General features: G+C 44.2%; 1 protein-coding gene and 1 long non-coding RNA gene across 6 annotated transcripts in view; one reads left to right on the plus strand and one right to left on the minus strand.

The window, feature by feature from the left end:
• The window catches only part of 5-HT7 (5-hydroxytryptamine receptor 7), a 187,927-nt gene that overhangs the window by 49,245 nt on the left and 116,840 nt on the right, over positions 1 to 21,842 (plus strand). For all 5 annotated transcript variants that reach the window (XR_012999549.1, XM_031991850.2, XM_031991841.2 and 2 more), the window contains exon 2: positions 8,602 to 9,160. The gene's annotated coding sequence lies outside the window, so the exon portion shown is untranslated. The remainder of the gene's footprint in view (positions 1 to 8,601; positions 9,161 to 21,842) is intronic.
• The window catches only part of LOC143174998 (uncharacterized), a 40,460-nt gene that overhangs the window by 11,349 nt on the left and 7,269 nt on the right, over positions 1 to 21,842 (minus strand). The window lies entirely within an intron of this gene.

Raw genomic sequence — 21,842 nt, forward strand, 5'->3', positions numbered from 1 at the left:
TTAGTATCGAAGAAAGTTCCGAGAGCGAGAATTTATCGCGAGTGCACGGCGATGTGCGGATGATGCTGCGGTTCGGAGAATTATGCGGGACCGGCCGGACGGGCGAAAAAACGGCGGGGAAAAAAATGCCCAGGAAACTCGTAAATCACGAGGCTGATAGTGAAAACCTGTCAGCGAAACGGTGCAGGCGTATTTCAACGTTTACCGGTCGATTTCGCGTATCGAGCCTCGAACTCGATACCGGTATCGATCAACCGGGCAACGAAAGTGATAGATCGAGCATGATTTTCAATCTGTAGATTACTTTTCTTATAATTTTCTACTTAAAACTGTTCTTCTTTACAAGTTCCTTGTTTTTTTGAAATTACGTCGTAATCACTTACGCGAGAAAGGAGTCCTAACTCGTTTACTTGAACTTTGATCTCGACATTACCTTCTACTTCCGATCGAAACGACGTTACATCGATGCTCGAATAACCGATACATTTTATGCGGCAGCCAGACGAAACGAATAAGCCGCGGAAACGGGATTTCGTTTAATTTTCGCCGGTGAAATCCCACGGGAGAATCCGAGCATGATTAGTCGAATCGTTTCTCGCGCGGAGAACGCGCCGATTGTTTTCAAGCGCGTGCCGAATGAAAAAGAATGGAAACCCAACGGCCATCGTTGCCGCTTCATCGTTCTCGCGCCGCGTATAATTGCGCGAACGTGATTCGAGCCCCTCGCTCGCTCGCCAATATAATTAACCGCGTAAAACGAGAACCACAGAGGGAATCGGTGAAATAATACATACCTCCCCTCCCCTTCCGCCCCCACGTTCATTTGAAAATACGCGTCCGAACGAATATCGCGGCATTTTACGCGTCCGTCGGACGCATTGAAATTCGAAACGGCGGAAAGTTCGTCGGAGCTGAATGCTTCCCTCTCATTCAGAGTTTGATCGTTTGTTTTGCGAATTTATTGTGCTCGGACGGCTGCAGTTTCCCGAGGATCCTTCGCGGAAACTTTTACCTTGATTGTTGCGACTTAGGACAATCGATTTTACGTTTAGACGGAGACATCGGATAGAAATATTTCGAATGTTCGCTGGGGAAACTGATAAACAGAAGGACTGTTGCGTAACTGGGAAAGAAAAACTCGAATGACGTTCGAGGGAATCGAAGGGGAAACTATTGATTGAATTTGACTTGAGAATCCAGCTCAGAGAATTGATAGACCGTTTTATTAATGAAACGATTGTATCATTCGAAACTTGGTGCCATTTATTTCGAGTACTGTGTACTTAAGTAATTTACTAAATCGATTTCAATATCTCGTTATGAGGAGAATATCAAAATTTGATTGATTTGATGCATTGAAATTCATCTCTGCAATTAACTCATTGCGTTCGAACGTCGACATTCCGAGATCAATTGTTCATATTTGGAATATTAAGTCGCAATGATTGAGTTACTCAAACAACAAGAAATCAGTACTTTCCTCTCTTCCCATTGTTGAAGCAACTGATACATAATTAACCCTCATTTGTTGAAGGTTTTCTATATTTCAAAGAAAGTTTTTCAATGGAAATGCTCAACATTTTCTGTGCAAATTAATATATGTTTCTCATTACTTTTTCAAAGAGTGTCGTCAGTATATCGGAAAACGTTGAATCTATCTAATGAAAAACCTTCGCAAAGGGTTAAAATTGAAAGATAAAATAGAGTATTCGCTGTTGCGTGCATCGAGTTCCTGTAAATTACCATCGAAAGGATCGAATTTGCATGATCGTCCGTCGATTCACCCCGACACTGCGGAACATCGCTTAATCGGCTCGTTTGTCTCGATTCGAGCTCGCCACGGTTGTTCCCTTGTTCGCCGATAACTCGCGCCGCCGCTAATCTCGCTTTAAGTGGAGTGTGCCTTTAGGCTGTCCATAAAAGGTAACGACGCTGCCGGCGCCTGGGAAAATATAACGGGAAAGTTCGAGCCCGGCGACGGGAGTGGTCGGGTAAAAAGCTCCGCGAGTTGCCGCGACGTTCGTGAAGTACGACGCGAGCACGCCGAACTTCTAACGATTTCTTGCGCTTTTTCATCGCGGAATTTTCGGAACGAAGCGCCGCGCGGTGTAACGCGTCGATCGGCGTCGAGGAAAAACAGAATTGGACCCTCGGAATTTCATTGCATTGTTAACCCTTTGCACTCGAGAGGTGACACCGCTTGATTCGATAACGAAACTATCAAGTTGAATATTTAACACTAGAACTACCTGAGGGGTCAAGTGACCTGATGTCTTCTTTTTGCTATTATTAGAAAGGTAAAAAGGGTGTCTCTGAGAAATTATTAAAGAAATTCATTTACTACGCACATTGAATTGTAAATCAATGAAAGTCTGAAGTACTCTTGGAGTTTCTATAGCGAAATTTTAAAGTCAATTGAAGCGCTCGATAGTTTCAGTGTTCATATTTCACATGGAACTCTGCTAACTAATTAATTCACTACTGAAAGAGTATTCCGAATGCAAGGAATTACAAAGAATGCCATTTCTTCGATTGGAACTCCAGAATTTCAGATGTAATCGATCGTCGAAGTAGAGATGACATTTATTTTCAAAGAAATCCTCGGAAACATTGTCCCTTTAAAAACAAGGTACTTCGACGTCCTGTTCCTCGTAGCTCACCGTTTACACGAAAGACGTCGTCGTGTTATCCGAAGGTTGCTCGAAGAAGCAACGTCCCCTTGGAAACTAAGAATAGCCAGGAAAATCTGGCGAAGATAAAATGTGTACCTAGTTGGAATAAGATGCCTCATACACGGCTGTCTAATTACGAGTCAATGGCAGCTACTCAACGTCTAATCCGCCGCGGTGTATGCGGACTCACGTATGACGGAATTTCTCCGTGAATTTCAATTACATGGCTCGGATGACCTTTTCGCGTCCACTTTGGGCTCTTACTCGCAACCGTATACACGGTGCACTGGAACTTCGAGACTAGAACATTCTGCAGCAAGATTGTGAAATAAAGAGACAGAAGATATTTGTCCTAGGGAAAAGGGGAAGATGGAAATTGATATTTCACAAATTTAAAAATTCCAATTGACTCGTGTCTCGGTCTTGCTGTTACCGAATTAGTTTCGATGAGTATTCTTCGTAGAAGCATCTGTAGCTCTCCAGTAATTGTAGAAGTATTAATCGGAAATAGGTAATTTTAAGCAATGTAGTTCTAGTGTTATCATATCTTTCCAAGAGAAAATTAGTATTGAAATTTACATATTGCTACAATGGAAAAATAATCATTTATTCGTGTATTACTTGAAATTCTCGGACGCTTGACATAAAAATTAGACGAGATTCTCAAATGCAATTCGAATGCGTATTATATTTGTCTCACCTATAATCTCGTAGCATTCGTCAATGATCAAGGCTTGTGTAACCGGAGCACAGTGCTTGAATAAACAAGAATCTCAATTATCGTAGAACGAAGTCCCGCGGATTCACGGTTCTCTTGGAAAGCGGCAGTTCCGAGACACCGTGTAGATACGGAACAGAATACACGTGAAGTATTCATTCTCCGTGTCAAAGGATTAACGCGGGCGAGTTGTAATTACGGGAGCTACCTTCGGGAGGAGCGAATGTGCTCTTTTCATCTGCAAGGAGCTCAAATGAAATCTCATCGTTGATTACTGTCGAACAAGGTGTTTCTTCCTTTCACGTGCCGGCGAGGGGAAAATTCAATTCGCGTCGTCTGGGCGGCGCGATACAAAGAATCGCGAGGTTCCCACGCGACAGCTTGATTCTATTTCCGCTTCGAGCCGGTTGAGCGGGAACAGTCATCGGAATTAGTCTCTAACTACTACAGTAATCTATGAAGAATATTAATAAACACTCGTTGGTAAAAGGTGAAATCAGTAAAATCGAAGACTCCACGCGAGATGGAATAGACAGAAATAAACAAACTAGTCGGAAGCACTCCGAGTATCAGACGATTCGAATCGAGGCCAGCTCACGAGGATCGACGCGCTGGAAAATACGAATAAGAATGAATACGTAGAATCGAGAAATATGGAGTACGGATCCGATGGAAATTCACCGACCGCAGATTTATATATTTCTCGATAGGAAAGGGGAACATCGTTTAGCGTGGGTTGTATTATGATCAACCGGGAATCCCATAAAGCGCGGCCGGGGGATCAGCTCTGGGCGAAGAAAAGTGGTAAGCAGTCGGGTGTATCACGTGACGATGAGCACGCCGAATAGCGGCTCGGAAATATACTAGTAACGTAAAACCTGTTCGAGATATCGTACACAGAAGCGATTCCCTGCTGATGAATAGCTGCGCCTCGGGTTTTATGAATTTACAACGTTCCATGTTTATACTGGTTTTAGGATTTGAATCAGTTCTCTGTTGAACTCGGCGCGTTACAAATAAATTGTACGGTTTATTTGGATCGGGACTTTCAGTGAGAATAGAGTTGATAATATAGTGTGTTAGAGTTAATTAATTGTACTTGGAATTATTGATTTAGATGAGAAATATAGAAAGTAATGTAGAATGTTATAATAACTAATATTGAAATGTATCTATCTATATTAATTATAACGATGGAGATCATTTTCGAAGGAGAATTTTACCTCAATTTGAAAAAAGTGATTACTTGAAGTAATTGTAACTAATAATCAACTGTCTAATTGAACGACAAACGTTATCACTTGCAATTAGGTAATATTTAACTTGATAATTCAATAAAGAAAGTTATTGTGCCCAAATTCGGTATAGAATAAGAATTTTAGTGCTTAATTGACTTATAATAAGAATTTTAAAGTGACAATAACTCGAGTTTTCCAAGGCTACATTATTTATGCGGTGACCCAATAATACGATGCCGAAGGAGGCACTTGGAGGATCCAAGGAAATGATCTCCGACGCGTGATCCCGTTCCGGCAGGGGACGCGTCGCGGAAATCGGTTACTCGTTCCACTCGAGTTCGAGTAAACTGACGATGTAAAGCCTCGCAAAGTGGATCGGCCGTTCAGGTCGACACAGCGACACCGGGAGAAGAAAATTTTCGGCTGAATTATTCAGTGGACGTTATCGGTTGGCTAGCGCGTATTATCATCCGGATATACGGCCGTTGCTATTCATGGAATTCATTATAAACCGATCTCCCGTGCAATTCACTTGCCCGACGCAGCTAAAAGTCAAATTTCCGCCGCGAATTAACGGGGAAAATAATATCTGACGTTAATTTCATCGGACAAAACGTTCAACCTCTCTCTCTCTCTCTCTTTCCGACGTCATCGGGAATAATCGAGATAAACAAGCGAAATTTTTTAGTATAACATTTACTTTCCAATGTTATTTATAATCGAATAAAACGGTGACAGCTCGGCGTGCGATATCGTTGAATTTTGAACCCCGTATTTATTCAAATACCCTTAATCGACTGAACGAACATTTCACCCTTGTCGCTGGGAGAATCGATCAAACTTATCGATGTTAACAATATTTCCACCGGACCTATTGAAACGCACCTTTCAACAATTTCACTGGAAATTATTCTCCCTTCGATCGTTTGCAATTGACTTTTTGACTCTCCCTATTACGACTACGGAATTAATGATTGTATTTTCAAATTAAACTCCCACACCATCGAAACACTCTTGTCTTGATTGAACCCAACGAAACTATAAAACTTAAAATTCAGTATTAAACTTTCTATAATCTACCAACACATGGAACATCGAAATAAAATAGTTTCGTCGCTTAATGTATGCAAGGTATTATTTATATTAATTGTAAAAACTACAATTGATATTTCATCAGAAACAAGGAATATTTCTTGCGAAAAATATTCTCGAATGCAAAGGGTTGATGTACGTTGCTGTCCAGCGAAGGGTTCCATAATCAACCTAACGACTCCGTTAATTAACGGAATTTCTCAGTGATTAACAGTTTGCCCAGTTCGTTCGGAAGTTTCGCGTGTATACACAGGTGGCCAATCCGTCTCCCGGTAATTTCCATAAAATTCGAGCACCCCCCGCCCCCGGTCCATGGTCGCTGATCGAAACGAGTATCAGAAGGGATTACGGTGGTCGACGTCGGTGTGATCGGTCTTACCGGGGTCAGCCGTGTCGCGAGAAGGAAATACAACACGTCCGCGAGCAACTTAGGCGGGGAATTACGGTCGACACGCCCACCGAATTTTTCTCCTGATCGGCCGAGCCGGGTTTACCGTTAACTATCGGCCTGAACTCTCGGAGACTCCATCGTCTTGTTCGTTAATCTCTCGCGCTGATGATTAATTCAGAAATTTGAGGCGATCTCGCGCGAGGAGTTTTCGTTTCACCTGTTATGTTTTAGTCGGGTGTGTACACTAAGCTTGTTTGTTAACAGTGGAACTAGTAAATGAATCGAATGGGGTCATTGTTGAATTCTTTTGTAATTATTGAAAAGGAACAGGTGATTGTGAAGTTACTAAAGATATTAAGTAATACGTAAGTATGGTAATAGAAAGATAGTTAATTTGGATGTGAAATAATCCAGTGATATTTAAATTCCGCTTGAAAACTTCACGATGGGGTTGAATCGTGAAACTGTGAAAGTATTGAGATTATTATAGTATATACAGTCATGTGAACAAATAAATGGATGATTTAATTAAGGCAGTCGTAAAATATACAAGTTAACTTAATATAATCGAAGAGAACGATTCCCATTTACTCCCGATATTACCTTCGATTTATCTTCGACTTCTGATTAATCGAGCAGTCGAAGCGAACGCGGTTCAAAATATTTTCAACGGAGACTATGAAACTGAAAAATCCTCCTTATAGCAGCGTCTTTTGTCGTCGATCACGGGGAATCGTTTTCTCTCGCAAGAAAACCTTCCAATGGGTCGTTTACAACGTGCTTTCAATTTAATCTTATTTCCGCGCTGGGTATCAATTCTGCGGATAAAAATGGGGCAAAAACATTCTCGCCGGAGGAATAGAAAGGAGAAGAATGAAATAAACATCCTGCCGTAATATTTCTACCGTTAAAAAATACACTGTACAAAATTCCCGTCGATTTCGGGCGGAAAGTTTGCCTCGCCGTCGAACTCTTTTGTCGCTTAAAATACGAGTCGGCTATTTTTACGCTAGAATTCCCTAGTATATTAGAATCGTGATATTCGTTCATAGAATTTCTGCTCGCGCTGTCCATCGGCCGATTAAACTGACAGTCGGCGAAAAAACGCGAGCGGAATTCACGCAGACATTTTTTTCCCGGGCCGATAGCATCGCGCGTCCCGTTCGGCGACGGTGTCCGGGCGTAGTTTTTAATTAATTCGTCGCTTCTGCACACCATGAAATTAATTTCTCGTTCAAACACCGCTCCGGGAATTCATTACCGTGAAATATTTTTATCTGGCCGCGTTACTGAACACCTGATATTTTCCACGAAGTTTTTCAGAGTCGATGATCGTCGAACTTCGATCGAATTATGCGCAATTGTTACAATTTAAACAGTGGAACTGTTAAAACGGTAGAACTGTGATGTTAATTGTAGTATTAGAGTGAAATTATGAAACATCGATATTAAAAGAAACGTTGCAATTGAAGTTCTCAAGGTGCATTCGAGATTTTCTTTGGAAATTCGACGCGCGCAGGGATTCACTCGCGAGAAAGCGAATTTCGATGATAATCTGCGTCGAGGCGAATACCGAAAGCATCACGATGATTAATTAGACACCTGTCGATAACGAATTCCCACGGTAAAATACGATTTTCTACGTTTGAACCGCGCCGCGAAAAATATTTCCCCGATAAATCCGAATCGGCTCCAGCGGCCGCAGCGCGAATCGTCCGCCGGCTTGAATTTATTCAAATTTCGAATCGGCTGCCGCGAAATTCGTCACGTTCGCGCATAATTAGCGACGAGAAATAAAAAAATTCTAGAGGAAGAGAGAGATCATTCGATAGAAAGGGAGTCAGCGATTGCGCGTCACTGGAACTCGGTTGATCTATATCAACGGAGAATTTACTAAAAATTCAATGAATTAAGTGCAATAATACAATATCGGTTATTTAAGTATCAACTCGAACAATGGGAACAAGTTTTCCTGAACCCTCGCGCTGTTTTTATTGCAGTAATTTTTCCTCGATAGCTGTCACGGGGTTCGAGAAACCGTAAACCCTCGAACTTTATGGATTTATAAAGTACACAAGAAAGTTTTCGACTTTCGGAGCACATGTGCGCCGTTCCGAAGACGGATTCGCGTTACCTTTTGTGAGAAATGTGTGATCCTACCATGAAGAAAAAGAAAACGTTATTATCCTTTAGATTTGACCTTTATATATCACGTACATACGTCACTGTATCTTGTATCTACTTTATTTCTCGAATATGAAATTATCCGTTACCTAATCAATGAAATTACCTATATCAGTTTGACTCGTTAGAACCAAAAATAAAAGAGAACGTAACATTGTACACGTAAAATTATTTTAAACCTTTGGTTCATTCCGATCCAGAGTTATCAGCAATCAAAGCCGTCCTCGCGCGGAGTCTCGCCTCGCGTCACGTCTATAAGCGTCCGGAGGGGAATTTCTAAAACAATATTATTCTTTGTGCTTGCAGGCAGCCCCGGTGCATTACCGGTCGCCGTGGGAGGCAGGATATCCCGGCGCAGCGAGGAAATATTTGCCTGAATTAAGTGGACGCCGCTCTGATGCCCGTTATCGAGGCCGGGACGCCGAGGAGATGTCTCGAAGACGCCGCGAGAATCTGTAAATCGTTCGCTGGTGCTCGCGAATCTCGATCGCCCGAGGAGTACACGCGAGACACGGACGAGCCGCGATGTTTCGCGCGCATAAGGGCTCCGCGGGGAAACGAGGCTTCCGTTTTTTCCGGTGAATTATCGTTCACGCCGGCCGGGACGGCCCTCGGACGCGGCCGTACGCGCGAACGGTATTCATGGCGATCGATCGGCGCGCCGGTATTATCATGTAAAACGACGGACATGTAAATTCGGGGCGAATCGGCGAGCCGAAGGAACGTAACGCGCGATCGACCGCGTGCCCGCGATACGGAGAGATTGAGGAGCAACCGATCGAGCGTCGATGATCAGACGCGGGACCCACGTGGACCAGTCAACGCGGCTTGCACGCCGAAAATGCGCATCTGCCGTCTGTCTTCGGTAAGTTGATCGATAAGTAGGATGTTTATGGAATTTATTGGGTGGGAGAATGATGTATAGGGTGCAAATGGAATATTGATGTATTTAACACTAGGTTTATGGGCAATTATTGTACACTACATTCTATTATTCCTAAAAGAATCGATGCTCGTTTATTTAGATTGTGGAAACTGAAAATTTGATAGTAGGTAATTGGGGTACATGTAAACCTAATGTTAACCCTTTGCACTCGGAAGTTTTACCACTAAAAATATTTGATTTTCTAATGAGATAAACACGATATTTTGTGAAACTAACTCGAAAAATCATACGTACATTCAGAAACAAAGGTGTTTTATTTCAATATTTCTCAAATTGATGCATACGAAGTATAATATTAAATATCAAATTTTATATTTTGACTGTATGAAATCGTGTGGTGAGAGTCACCTCTCGAGTGCAAAGGGTTAAGAAGTTAAGGACGTGTCAGAACCTCGACTGGGAGGTCGACCGAAGATAGAGCTGAATTCATGACTTTTTTTTAAAAGGGTTGACGTATATATTAAGAATGATACTCCATTAATTGTTCGAGCAGAGGATTTCGATAAGCGTTTCTGGCATCGTTTCAAACGTCTTTCGAAGAAGATAAGTTTCCGGTTGGAAGAGCGGAACAATTAATGCCGCAGGAAGAACGTGTAATATATAAATCAGACGTTCGATAACCTACTAAGCGCGTAGTTCTGCAAACAAGATATATTCTGTCTGTGCAAATATCAGTTGGATCGCGACTGACCGACTTAGTACGGAAATTATAGGGGTCCGATCTCTCGGCCGTACGGCGGAACAGGTACGAGAGAGCTCTGGTTCGACGCAGTCCCGCAAATTCCATCGTTCATTTTATAGTCTGAACATTATCCTCGGATTTCGTTTAACCCCTTGCCGTACAACGACCAGTGAGACTCGCGATGAAGATTTCTAAACTAATTTAACCCTCTGTGGGACCATGTAACTTAACACAAATCAGTATATTGGCATCTTGTTGAGTATTTCATTCTGCACTCAAAGTGGTGAATAAAATTAAGTAATTAGTGGATATTTATTAATTTTGTACTGCATAGATTTTGTTATAATCGTGAACAAAAATTCGGCCCATAGTGGGTTAACAAGAATCAGTGTTGTTCATTTTCAAATGAAATTTCCGCCTGAAGTAGAATAGAAAATTTTGTTGTATTTCTTACAAATTGTCGATAGTAAAATATTACACGAGCTTAGTAACGAAAGTAGATAGTGCGCCAAGAGGTTAATTAAATAAGAAACCGGTACAGCTTCATGGTTTTCATCTGTTCTTCGCTCTTTTTCCTCGGAACTAGCTGTAAATTTTGAAAACTGAACATCGCACCGTAGACGAGCGACGAATTACTAATTATTCTCGTAATTATCTAATAATTGAGCGTACAACGATGTTATTGTGCAATAACCAATTATACATTCAATTGCAAGTGCTCGTTAATGAGTTCCTTGGCAATGCGGCCGTGTCAAGAATCCCTTCGATTGCTTTCAGAATTGTTTAACCGAACACGCGACTACTATGTTGACGTATAATAATTAATTTTCTATTTAATTGGGAGTACACTAATGGTTCCGTTGTTAAAACGACCACCTTGAAACTAGACGAAATAACTGTACAAATGAAATTCCTTGCGGCAGACGCAATTTAAAGGAATTATTTAAATTTCTGCTCTCTCCCCGCTTTGAAAAAGCAATTTCACTATACATTGAACAGAAACTGCGTGAACGGGTTAATGGTCAATGAAACGGCGCCGTTCGCTGCACAAGCAATCCAGAATCGTGCGTCATTTGCGTGTTCAGCGAAGGTACGTTCATTTTGATTCGATGTAACAAACTGTGCCTTCTTTAATGCAAATCCGAACCTTTGACGCTCGGCAACGGCTGAACCGGAAACACTGATACTTCCAACGGCTGGAATATTCTACGACCATCGGGCGAATGAGTTCATCAGACGATTCAGAAGTTGCTGCCCACTTTTATGCGAACTTTACCGTTGAGTACACCAAAATAAAGCGTAACGTTATAAAAACAATTAAATATTCACGTTACAGCGATCCACAAAGGCGAAAACGAGCTCTGAAATAATACGGAAACACTCGTTACGGAGATAAAGGGACAAATCCAAAGTTAACTCTGAAACAATCATGATTTCTCTATGTTAATCCTCTGTAGGCCCATGTAACCTTAAAGTCACATATCAGAATATTGGCATCTTGTTGATTTATTCCATTCTGCACTCAAAGTGGCGAATAGAATCAAGTAATCGGTTAACTTCAATTTTCATCTCAGGCATGAAAGTTTGTCAGTCGCCATTTGATTTGACCCATGGAAATGATAAAATTTAGAATTCAATATTAAATTTTATATAGTCCATCGATACATGGAACATGTAAAAAAACACTAATCCATAGCAACGTGGATAGAATCTATAGAAAACCATGGCGATTCGAGCGACTAAGGTGGAACGGCAATTCCGCGAATTCATTGACGGCCGGATCGAAATTCGCGGCGAGTATGATAGGAGCGTAATCGCGGCTCACGACAAAGAAAACGACGAGAGTGGAGGGGTCTGGCCGGTGCGCGCGCGTTCCGCGGGTCACGATCGTGCCTTCCGTGACTAGGCAACGTTAATTAGCGCTTTACTGCTCTTAAGTTCGAGCTTCGCCGGTCCCGGCGGCCGACGCCGTGGCTTTCCGCGCGGAAACTTCGTACGACACCTTGAACCGACGCGATCATAACGATTCCATTCGCGGAACTGGCTCGTTCACGGGATAATCCCTTATCGATTCGCGAGTTCGTCGCGTTTGGATTCTTCGTGCGTCGGGTCGCGTCGATTAACCCTTAATTGCCGAGCCGGCGAGACCCGGGGACTCCATGAATTTTCCTCGTTAACCCATTCGCGCGGTATTTAGTATGTGCTCGCCGCAGCCGAGACGCGTTAAGTAATTTCGTAATCAGCTGGAACGATGGTAACTGGGAATGCGTGTAATCGGCGCGTGTATAGTTGGAAGTGGTTCGTTGCGAATGTTGTCAGTAATTACGAACTAACGCAGGTGAAATCGTTCTCGAGTCGCTCAATACGTTTTCTAAATTATGTATTGGATGCTTAAATAATAGAGAATAAAGAAGTTTGAGTAGTTAAATCGTTTGTTTACGACTTGGTTTCACAAATATGGAAGTTTCATTTCGACGAAGCGTCGACTTCGACTGTAAAGGGTGAATTATCAGCGATTAAAAAATTGGGATATGTTGAAATTCTGTAAGAGTTAATCTTGCAATGCAAAGATTGCACTAGCGAATGACTGACACTCGTTCCTATTCGTCTTCGCCACGAAAGAATAAGTGTTACGTGAACTCGAGATTTCCTAGACAGTGGACGTGTTACAATTTACAGTCCCACGGCGGAACGGGACGAAAATTGGAAGACTTCTCCCCGGGTGATATAACCACCATTTGTTTAGCACTACACCTTACAACTTTTGTTCGAAGCATTTGTTCGTATCACGAGTCACGTCTTATGAAGTGTACGTACTTTCGAAGTTATCGAGTTTTGTCCAGAAAACGGCTTGTTTTCTTCTGAATCCCCGCCGAAGCCTGTTAAAAGCCTCTTAAGCTTGTTTACCATATATAGAACGTATCGCGGGGCTACCTAAAACTCGGTCCCGGCTCAATTCGCCAAACAATACGCCCATCAGCCGCAGATACATTAAGAGCTAAGTGCTCCCAGAAGCCAGACACGAGATCGTTCGCTCGCTCCACCTTCTCCGCGAGGTTGCACCGAAGGTACACGTACTTATGTATGTAGCTACCTACAGTTACCCGCAAAAGTATCAGCCCGACCACTTGCGTACGATACTTTACATGTTCAACGAGTAGTATCGAAGTCTCTGACTCGTATACTTTGAATTCGGACAGATTCGATTAAGAAATTATGTACGATTACTGAAAAATATACTGAAAGAAAGATTACTTAACCGATTGTGAATGTTGTTCGGTTCTTTCGACTTCAATCATATAGAATATAGAATATAGAATTGTATAGAATATTCTAGATTCGATTAACATGGATATGATTACAATATCAAGATCAAACTCACAGAAAATCAATTTAAACTAGAATATTTCAAAGCCTTAAACAATATCGTAAAGAAAGAGTTATAAAGAATTCGTTGCAGGTAACTTGGCACTCTCGTTTCACTGGTCAGATTCAAACGCGCGCCTAATTGGCTGAGGCGCTCACGCCCACCAATCGAGTGTCGCGACGAGTCGTCTACAGACTCGCGATTGGATTTCTCAGGCGACTGTCTCCGCCCCTATGACGTCACGAGTGCCAGGTTTCCAACGGACGGTAACTGTATACCACGAGCTCGGCGTCGAGGGAAGAGTTTTCAAAAATTAGCTTCCGTTTGAGAGCGAGCTCACGTCCGCGGCGAACCGTGGCCGAGGAAAACGAAGACCGTGAAACACCGACGCGCAACCGGTTAAACTTTGCCGGTTCATTTCGGAAGCTCATAAAGCGTTCTTTACGGCCGCCGGGACCTGGGGCAACTCCCGTGAACTATACTCTGTCCGAACCCGCCGGCCATGCTCGCTTTACATCATCAAACCGGGAGTGGAGCGTCATTCGTCGTCGATTTTCGATCCCTGCAGTACGAACGCGCGACCGTTCCCTAGCGAGACCGGTTCGTAAACACTGCGAAAGTACGTTTGTAACGTTTCAATTGACACTCGTTCGTGCTTCACTCAAAATTCGAAGCATTGCGGATGGTTTTCGAACGCGCTGGCGCTGGAACTACCGACCGTTCAACACTAGAGTTATCGGATAGGTCAAAGTGACTGGTTTCGGTTCTGTTTCGCAATTATCGATAGCTTGAACGCATTGAATGTTCGGAATGATCTTGAAGATAAATAGATTCACTTGAATACTATTGAATATAATATAATATAAATACAATATAATGAATTTGTGACATGCATGAATGCACCCTACATTATCTTCTGTATCTTCCTATTGTTCAGCGTATTTCCCTCTTCGAAGAGAAATTCGAATAAATAGTATTTCTCCTGTTCCACATTTGGAATTCAAGCACGAAGAAAAATGAACACACGCGGCTGGTAGCGATTAGCGAAACAAGATCCCAACGCGCACGTGTTGTTCGAGGCACCAGGTAATACCAGCATCAGTGTTTCCCTGGAAATCTGCACGCGTCGGGGTCCTCGACGAATTATTTAAAAAAATGTCCGTTGCACTGCGCGGCCTCGATGTAAAGCGATACACGCGGCCGCGTGTCCCGAGGAACGCGAACGCTAACTTCGAGTGTCCTTTACCGGTGTAACGTGGACGCGGTGTTCAGTGAATGAAAAAATATGAAGCATTTTTATGAAACGTTTAACACACGACAACCGTTGCGGTTACGCGGCGCACGAAAATGAATAAGCACGAACGCCATTACTCATTCCCGGCCGCGGAACGATATTTTACGGGACCGAGCGCTGATGAAAATGTATGGAGTCCGCGAAAAAATGGAGGAACGCGGGAAATAATTAATCTTGTTGTTGACTCAAGGCCCGTTGTTGCCGCGGGATACGAGCACTTGCACGACGCGGCTCTCTTCCGCCGTCGAATTTACACGGGATGATACACGAGAAATTTCCGTAATTAGTTTCGCATATTTTTCTCTCGCCCGCGGCTCGACCCGCTCGCTAAACACGATCGAGATATGAGCAACCATTTACCAAGTATCTCGTTGAACCGATGCTCGACTTTTAGATTGGAATTGTGGAACATTTAACCGTAGATAACTGAACATTCGTCTAAATAGACTACTGATTAAATATATAACTTAGTGTTTAGCTACAGGGTGACTGATTTAAGTGTAGTTGTGCAGAGATCTTTTCAGATTATACATTGATTTCTTTGTAGTGCGATGATCGTATGAGATGATAGTAACGAATTCGTTTAACTTTAACGAAGGTTGCGAAACAAGGTGTTTCGAATGAGTCATTAGGATTCGTTGGTTAGTTCTAATGTTAAAGGTGAAACGTTTTCTTTTCCTCGCGAAGCGAATCGATCGAACTTTTATCGGTTTCGTTGATCGTCATCCGTGAAATATCGGATATGTTTCTTCGTGGAAGTTTCAGAGGGCAAACTGTAATCACCGTGAATTCGATCGGGGAAATATGCAAACGTAGCCTGTTTGTACTTGAGACTCGTTGCATACTAAAGGGCACAGGTGAAAAAATACACGCGTGTTCGTGCGCATTCGACTCGGGGATCATGTAGGTAATTTATGTGTTCGCTGTTCGCGAGGTCGCGGTTGTTTAATGCAGGATCGAAACAAAAACGCGGCTTTCCGCCGCTGCTCGCGGTAATGAATGTGCTGGAAATATTCGGGAATGTCCGCTGCGTCGTTTTCTGTCGGAAAATCGAAACCATTAGGAAAGTTGAAAGTATTATCTGGAAAATATGGGGGATGAGGAAGTTCCATTATTTAACGTGTTCAACTTCTGCAGCAAAATTGGCCCTTTCGATTGGACAAAGGAAATATCAACCAAAATCAGAGATTTCTGAATGTGTTATCCGATTTCTACCTCTTTCCACATAATCGATCCTCAATTCTAATCGAATTTCAACACCGTTCCGAAACCCGATCAATACATATCAAAGTTTACTTTCTCGTGTCCTGCTCGTTCTCAAAAGTGTCCCCGAAAAACCAGGAACACGGTTAAATCGAGGGAGACCGAACAAACGCGGCGATGCTATTGCAAAGGGAGAAGAAGAAGAAGAGAAACGATGAAAGGGGTTAATAAAGTGTTCTGTTTCCGGCGATTTATCCGACGCTTTTATCGCCTTCTTGGTCCTGGGAACGACAGAAAGTTCATACAGAAAGTTTCCGGTGAGTTTATCACCGATCCCGGCGCGGTCGCGCGCGAACGCTTAATAAATATCAGATACAAGAGAGATGGGAGCGGATAGAATCGACTTTCGCCGTTTAATCCCTCAAGGCCGCCTAGAGAACTGAAACGAATACCATTTATTCCACATTAAAATTCACAAAACTCAAACAGCATCAAAAAATCAGCTAAATAATTCATTAACTTCCAAGCGACTGCTCCAGACAGCATAATTCCATGAACCCACAAGACGAGAGATCGATATTACGTTCGCGATACTTCGCCGATACTTTCGCAGACCGATTCCTTCGAGTTGTCCCGCGGAAGCCGGCCGGCATTCCGTTTCGATAATTATCGCCCGCCGTATCCGGGCGGCGCGGCTTCCGTGCTCGGACCGGCCGGGTTAGCCCTTTTAAAAGTAAGTTATAAACAGCGATCGGACGATCTAATCCCATCCGGGGACGGTTCCACGGTACTAACCGAACTCCAGCCCCGAGCACTTCCAGCGACTGGCCGGCTATACCGGGAAGGGTTCCAGCCGTTAGTTAGAACCGCTTAGCGTGTCGTTGTAACGCGAGTTCCTCTTATTTCAATGGTGGCACGTAATGCGGCTCTCGCGTGCGTCCCCATCGATCGGCCCGAATATCGTCGAAGTAATCTGCCAACCGGTTGGAAATAAAGCGAACGGAGAACGAACGGATACCGGAGAACGCCGGGGAGCCTCTTTCGTTTCGCGCGGCTGGCAATACGTCAACGGTGTCGGGCAAACGATTCGAGCGTAACAATTGATTCGATGACGAATTACCGCCAGGCTTATTCCTAAACCCTTGCCCTGTGATTTCTTTCCCGATTGTGATCGATACGACTGTTTTGTCGGTGATAATTCAGGAGAGCAGGTAGAGTTCTAGGAATATCGCGTATCTTCGGTCTAGAGCATACTTGGCTAGACTTTGTGGGATGAGAGTCGTATATTCTAGACTTAGAATATCGGGAGCAATTAGACGGGTGTTCTAATGATTGTAATATTGAAATTTGCTATGTATGTAATACACGTATGGAGAATCGCCAGTCAATTGCTGTGCTCGCGTCGCGTTGTGCACAGGTTTAGGGTGGAAAATATCGTTCGAAGCGAATCTAGATTACCGAGAACGCGTAAAACTCGGGAGACACGTGCACGGTGTGACCGTTGCAATGCAACGTATCAATCCTCGTCCTCGTAGCTGCTTATTTCGCAACGAACAACAGCCTGGAACGATTCCAAGTCGCAAACGAGCCCCGCTCGCCGGTCGTAGCGCGGCTGGCAGTTTTTAAGGGCGAAACTTCATAAAGGGGATCGCTCGAAATCTTCTCGCGAGACGTTAACTTGCAGTTGATCGCGGCGGAAGTGCCTGCCCGGCGAAGTTTAGTCATATATGCCGTGGACTGCAGTAACTAACGGCGGAAGCTCCGCGCTCCGGGGACGGTCTTGCGTCGCGTTAGTTCACGGTAATTCGAACTAAAAGCTCGTCTGATATTTGTTCGCATTCGGAATGAATTCGAAATGAGTTTTGCAATTTGCAGTACAGCCCGGCCGTCCGTGTGTTTGCCCGTGTGCGCGTGTAACGCGTTTGCAGAGCGGCGCATAATGAATGTGATACAGCCTGATAAAGTGGGCGGCGCGGGCGCGTCGATGCGCGTGTGCGCGTGCCGCTTAATGCGAAAACTTGGACGGCCTTTGTTCTTTTTGGCGGCGCGGCTCGCATTTTCCCTGTCCCTTGATTCCCCGTGAAATTTCCGGCGGCGCGCGCTTTAATGAATTACGCCGGGCTCACGGTGTCCCATTTTTCACGAAGTTCGCCGCGACGTCTTTACGCGGCGATCATTTTCGGCTGAACTGCGAAGGAACCTCGGATCTCTCCAATATTTAGTATCGGGACATTCCACATTCTCACCGTGAACAAGGAGAAGTGATTTCCAATTGCAATATCGAATAAATACTCGTTTCCTCGTAATAACCTTAGGATTGCGGTCAACACACTTCCCGCATCGAAGCTACTATAAACAGCGATGACACTTTAATGGGCGGAAAGTGGAAAACAAAAACAATTTGATCTCCCGGAAGACTGCAATCAAGTGCGAGCTGTTCCGAGGAACATCGTAAAATCTTGCATCTCGGACGAGTAAAACGTCGACGCGCATCTCGAGAAACCGCTGCCACTCGGAACGAGCAGCTCGTTAAACCTCGAAAGTTCCGTATCCTTCGAATCGAATTAAAACCGTTCGACGTTTCCGTTGTTGGCTGCCCTCGCCGGGCGCACGAATTTTTGCCCGTTCGACCCGCGATCGCGCGGGGAATCCTGATCAGATAATAAATGGACGAATTCGATGTACTCGGAAAGTAGGCCAGAGAAAGAGGGAGAAAGAGATCGAGCGGGAACGTCGGCGTGATGCGTCGGTGCTTCATATGCGCCCCGGCGGAGGGGTAGGGATGGGGTGATGGTGGAAATTTGATTTGATAAATTGCCAGTCGATCGCCTACAATAACGTTAATACCAGATTCACACGCGAACCACTTGAATCCGCGGCACGGTGGAAATTTTCGGTTAAGTAGAACGGGGAACGTGTTACTCGGGCGTAGATATCCGCGGCGCTGCGTCTGTATTCAAATTCCATCGATTCCGAGCGCCGCGCCGATATACGCTGCCGTGTGCATTGCGTCGATGCTCCGCGGCGGCTCGAATAAATCCGTAATCGTCTGTAACATCTATTTACGCGCGATTTCATCGTTCGATTCCGCGCCGAACGTGCAACAGTGCCGGGAATATTTCAACGTTACACACGCCGGAACACGGTCGGGTGTGTGTAACTTGCTTCCGGTGAGTCTCGTTCGGCTGTACGAATTTGTTTCATCGAAGCCATAAGTACAGCTAGCGATAAATAACACTTTGACGATAAATCGGTAGTCTGTTCTGTATGGAGCATCGATTTTAGGGGAATAGGAAGAACTCTGTGCTGCTATCGTTTTATTCGGATCGCTTCCTATGGAATATCAATTATGATAGTGATGAATGTACCTCGAAATTGGATGTGATCCAGTTATTTAACCTTTATCATCCAATTCTTTACAACGATTCGTCATATTTTAGGGCGAACGTAGGAGTAGAATGTGCATAAGATTTTTCTTTTCTATGAATTATCAACGACGAAGCAGTTGCATCGATCATTGTTGAAAAAGAAATCACGGGGCAAGAAGTTGGGTGTCTACAGACGTTTCTTCGATCACCCTTGCAACCTTGGAGCAGCAGTAAAGTCGCACCGATCAAACAACGGCAGAATCTTTCGTTTACTTTCTCCGTATCGCGAACGTTTCCAGCGACTGATTGTTTACCCGCGGTACCGTTTACAATCGCGTTTTTACCCACGCGAATTCAATTTAGACGAGGAGAATGCTAACGAAATACGGGCTCGCTCGACGGGAATGGGCGTTAATGGTTCCAGAAGTGTGCCAAGTATATTATAATTGAGCCGAGAGTTTTGTGCAATCGAAGAATACGCGAGTCCTCGGCGAACCTATTACGCCGAACGCCCTACATATTCCCGGAGAGAAATATTCCAGTGTTCCGGCCGCCGTAGCTCGGCCTCCTTGAATATGTACCATCAAGAGTGAACGCCGGCTTCGATACGGCTGATCCTATCAGCGATAGTTTCTACGACGTCGTCGCTGCGTCGGTTCTACTCGAGCGACACGGTCGTTTGTAATCATTGATCATGACACACGAGAGCGTCGAAGTTCTCGTGAAAAGAAACGAATAGAGGAGACATTCTTCAACTGATGTTGAATTTTCGAGTGATCGAATCGTCGGCTAAGTAGACTGAATTCTCGCGCAGTTTCAAATCTTCATTGCCGTTATAATGAAGACGAGATGTCTAAATTCGAAAGCTGGAAGTGAATAATTTGATCGTTTAATTAACGAGAGATTGATACGTGGTCTCCTTTTTCTTAATATTTCCGATGCATAGCTCAGCTTTATGAAAATGATTTTCAAAAGTTTCAGAAATTCTCGTCCGCAAAGGGTTAAGACCGTTTCGTTCCGAGGAATCATGCGCGGAATCATTTCACAGGGAACCGCTGCTTTATAACGCGTATTAAAGTTCCTGCTCTGCGAATATATTAACATCCATCGCGGGATAAAGGGTCAGCGGCTCAAGGGTATTCCGTTCGGCCGGATACAAGCGTCAAAGGAGTTTCGGCGGAAAGATTCAATTTAGATAATTGCCGGCCAAGCGTCCGTGGCTCAAAGGTATCGCGAAATATTAACAAAATTGCTCGGAGATTCGAGGGAATTTCATTAAAAACCGACCGCCCGCCCCGCCGACTCGCGCAACGCTTCATGATCCTTCGCGGGTATTAATGTTGTAATTGAGCTGGCCAAACAACGAACGATTATTGAATCGGGCGACGCCGCGATCGAAATTGAACGATAAATCAACCGTGGAACGCGGAATCGCTAGAGCCAACGCGCCGATTACCCCGTGACATCAGCATTAGGTTTGATAGCTGAATCTCGTCGAATCTCGCCTAATCTTATTTCCCTGCTAATAGCGTATTCGGTAATTAATCCTTTGAGACGGCGAATCGTCATATTGACATCAAGCTTTCATATCTGTGATACAAAGTTACAAACGAATAATGCAATCGCTCGGATAACGTTTCAGAGTTTAATATATACTCCAAGTTCCTCTGCTGGAGGTTTTAATAGACATCAGTGATGGTTAGCAAGATGAATAATCTCGTATTCATACATAATACAAGACGTTCGGAATAAATTGGCTCGTTCGGTTGAGCTCCACAGCTGACAAACCGTTTCTTTTCTCGAGACTGTTCCCCCGGGTTCATTCGACCGAAGCACAGCATGAACTTCTATTTTAAAGTCCACTAGCGCGTCCTTTAAGCCGAGGATAAATTTCCGGTCCGAACTGCGGCGAACCGAGGTACGATCGAAACCGACTATCAGGATGCTCCGAAATTAACGAGACCGATGTACCGTGTAGCGCCGGCGAACCTCCCGTTCGGCTGCCAGCCGACTTAGGGCGTCCCGATTAGGAGAACGTAACGCTCGCCGAGCCTCGCGCCGGCCCCCGTGCTTCAACTTAACGGATAACGGGTTAAAAACGGTTTAGTGCCGGCCCGTTTCGAAAGGTTTATCGAAGGCAACGGTGGCTGCAGTTAAATGAAGCCCTCGCGTACGAGAGACCGGTCGTGCGTTTCAGAAATTCGGAAATTGTTGGCCCTACTTGGCCTGAATACGCCCGCCGAAACCGATCGAAAGTAATAAACTGAACGCCGGCCTGGAAACTCGGGGATTACCCTAAGACTAGGCTTCGGGCTCCCCGGATTGGATTTTCCTGTTGAAACGAAGATCGGGAAAGAATGACGAGGCGTTAGAAAATCGTTCGCGGGACCGATGTATTGTGGGAATCAAGAAATTCCAGGGAAATTCGATGGACTCTAAGGGTGCTGCACATATTCTGTTCGACCCTTACCGAGCGAATGTCTGCATTTCGGCGAGGAGAATTTTCATGTTTGGAATACTAACAAGGGAACGTTTTCAACAGCTCAATTTTCATGAAACTCGTGTGAGACAGTTCTCAAGGAAATCATCTCACTTTGAAGGGTGAAAACATTTCTCGAAGTTGAGGGTTGAAAGTGTAGGGACTAGTTGTTCAGAATGATGACTTCGAGAGTATGTTTCTAGGTCAT

Source organism: Nomia melanderi, chromosome 10 (assembly GCF_051020985.1).
Source record: "Nomia melanderi isolate GNS246 chromosome 10, iyNomMela1, whole genome shotgun sequence".
NCBI lineage: Eukaryota > Metazoa > Arthropoda > Insecta > Hymenoptera > Halictidae > Nomia > Nomia melanderi.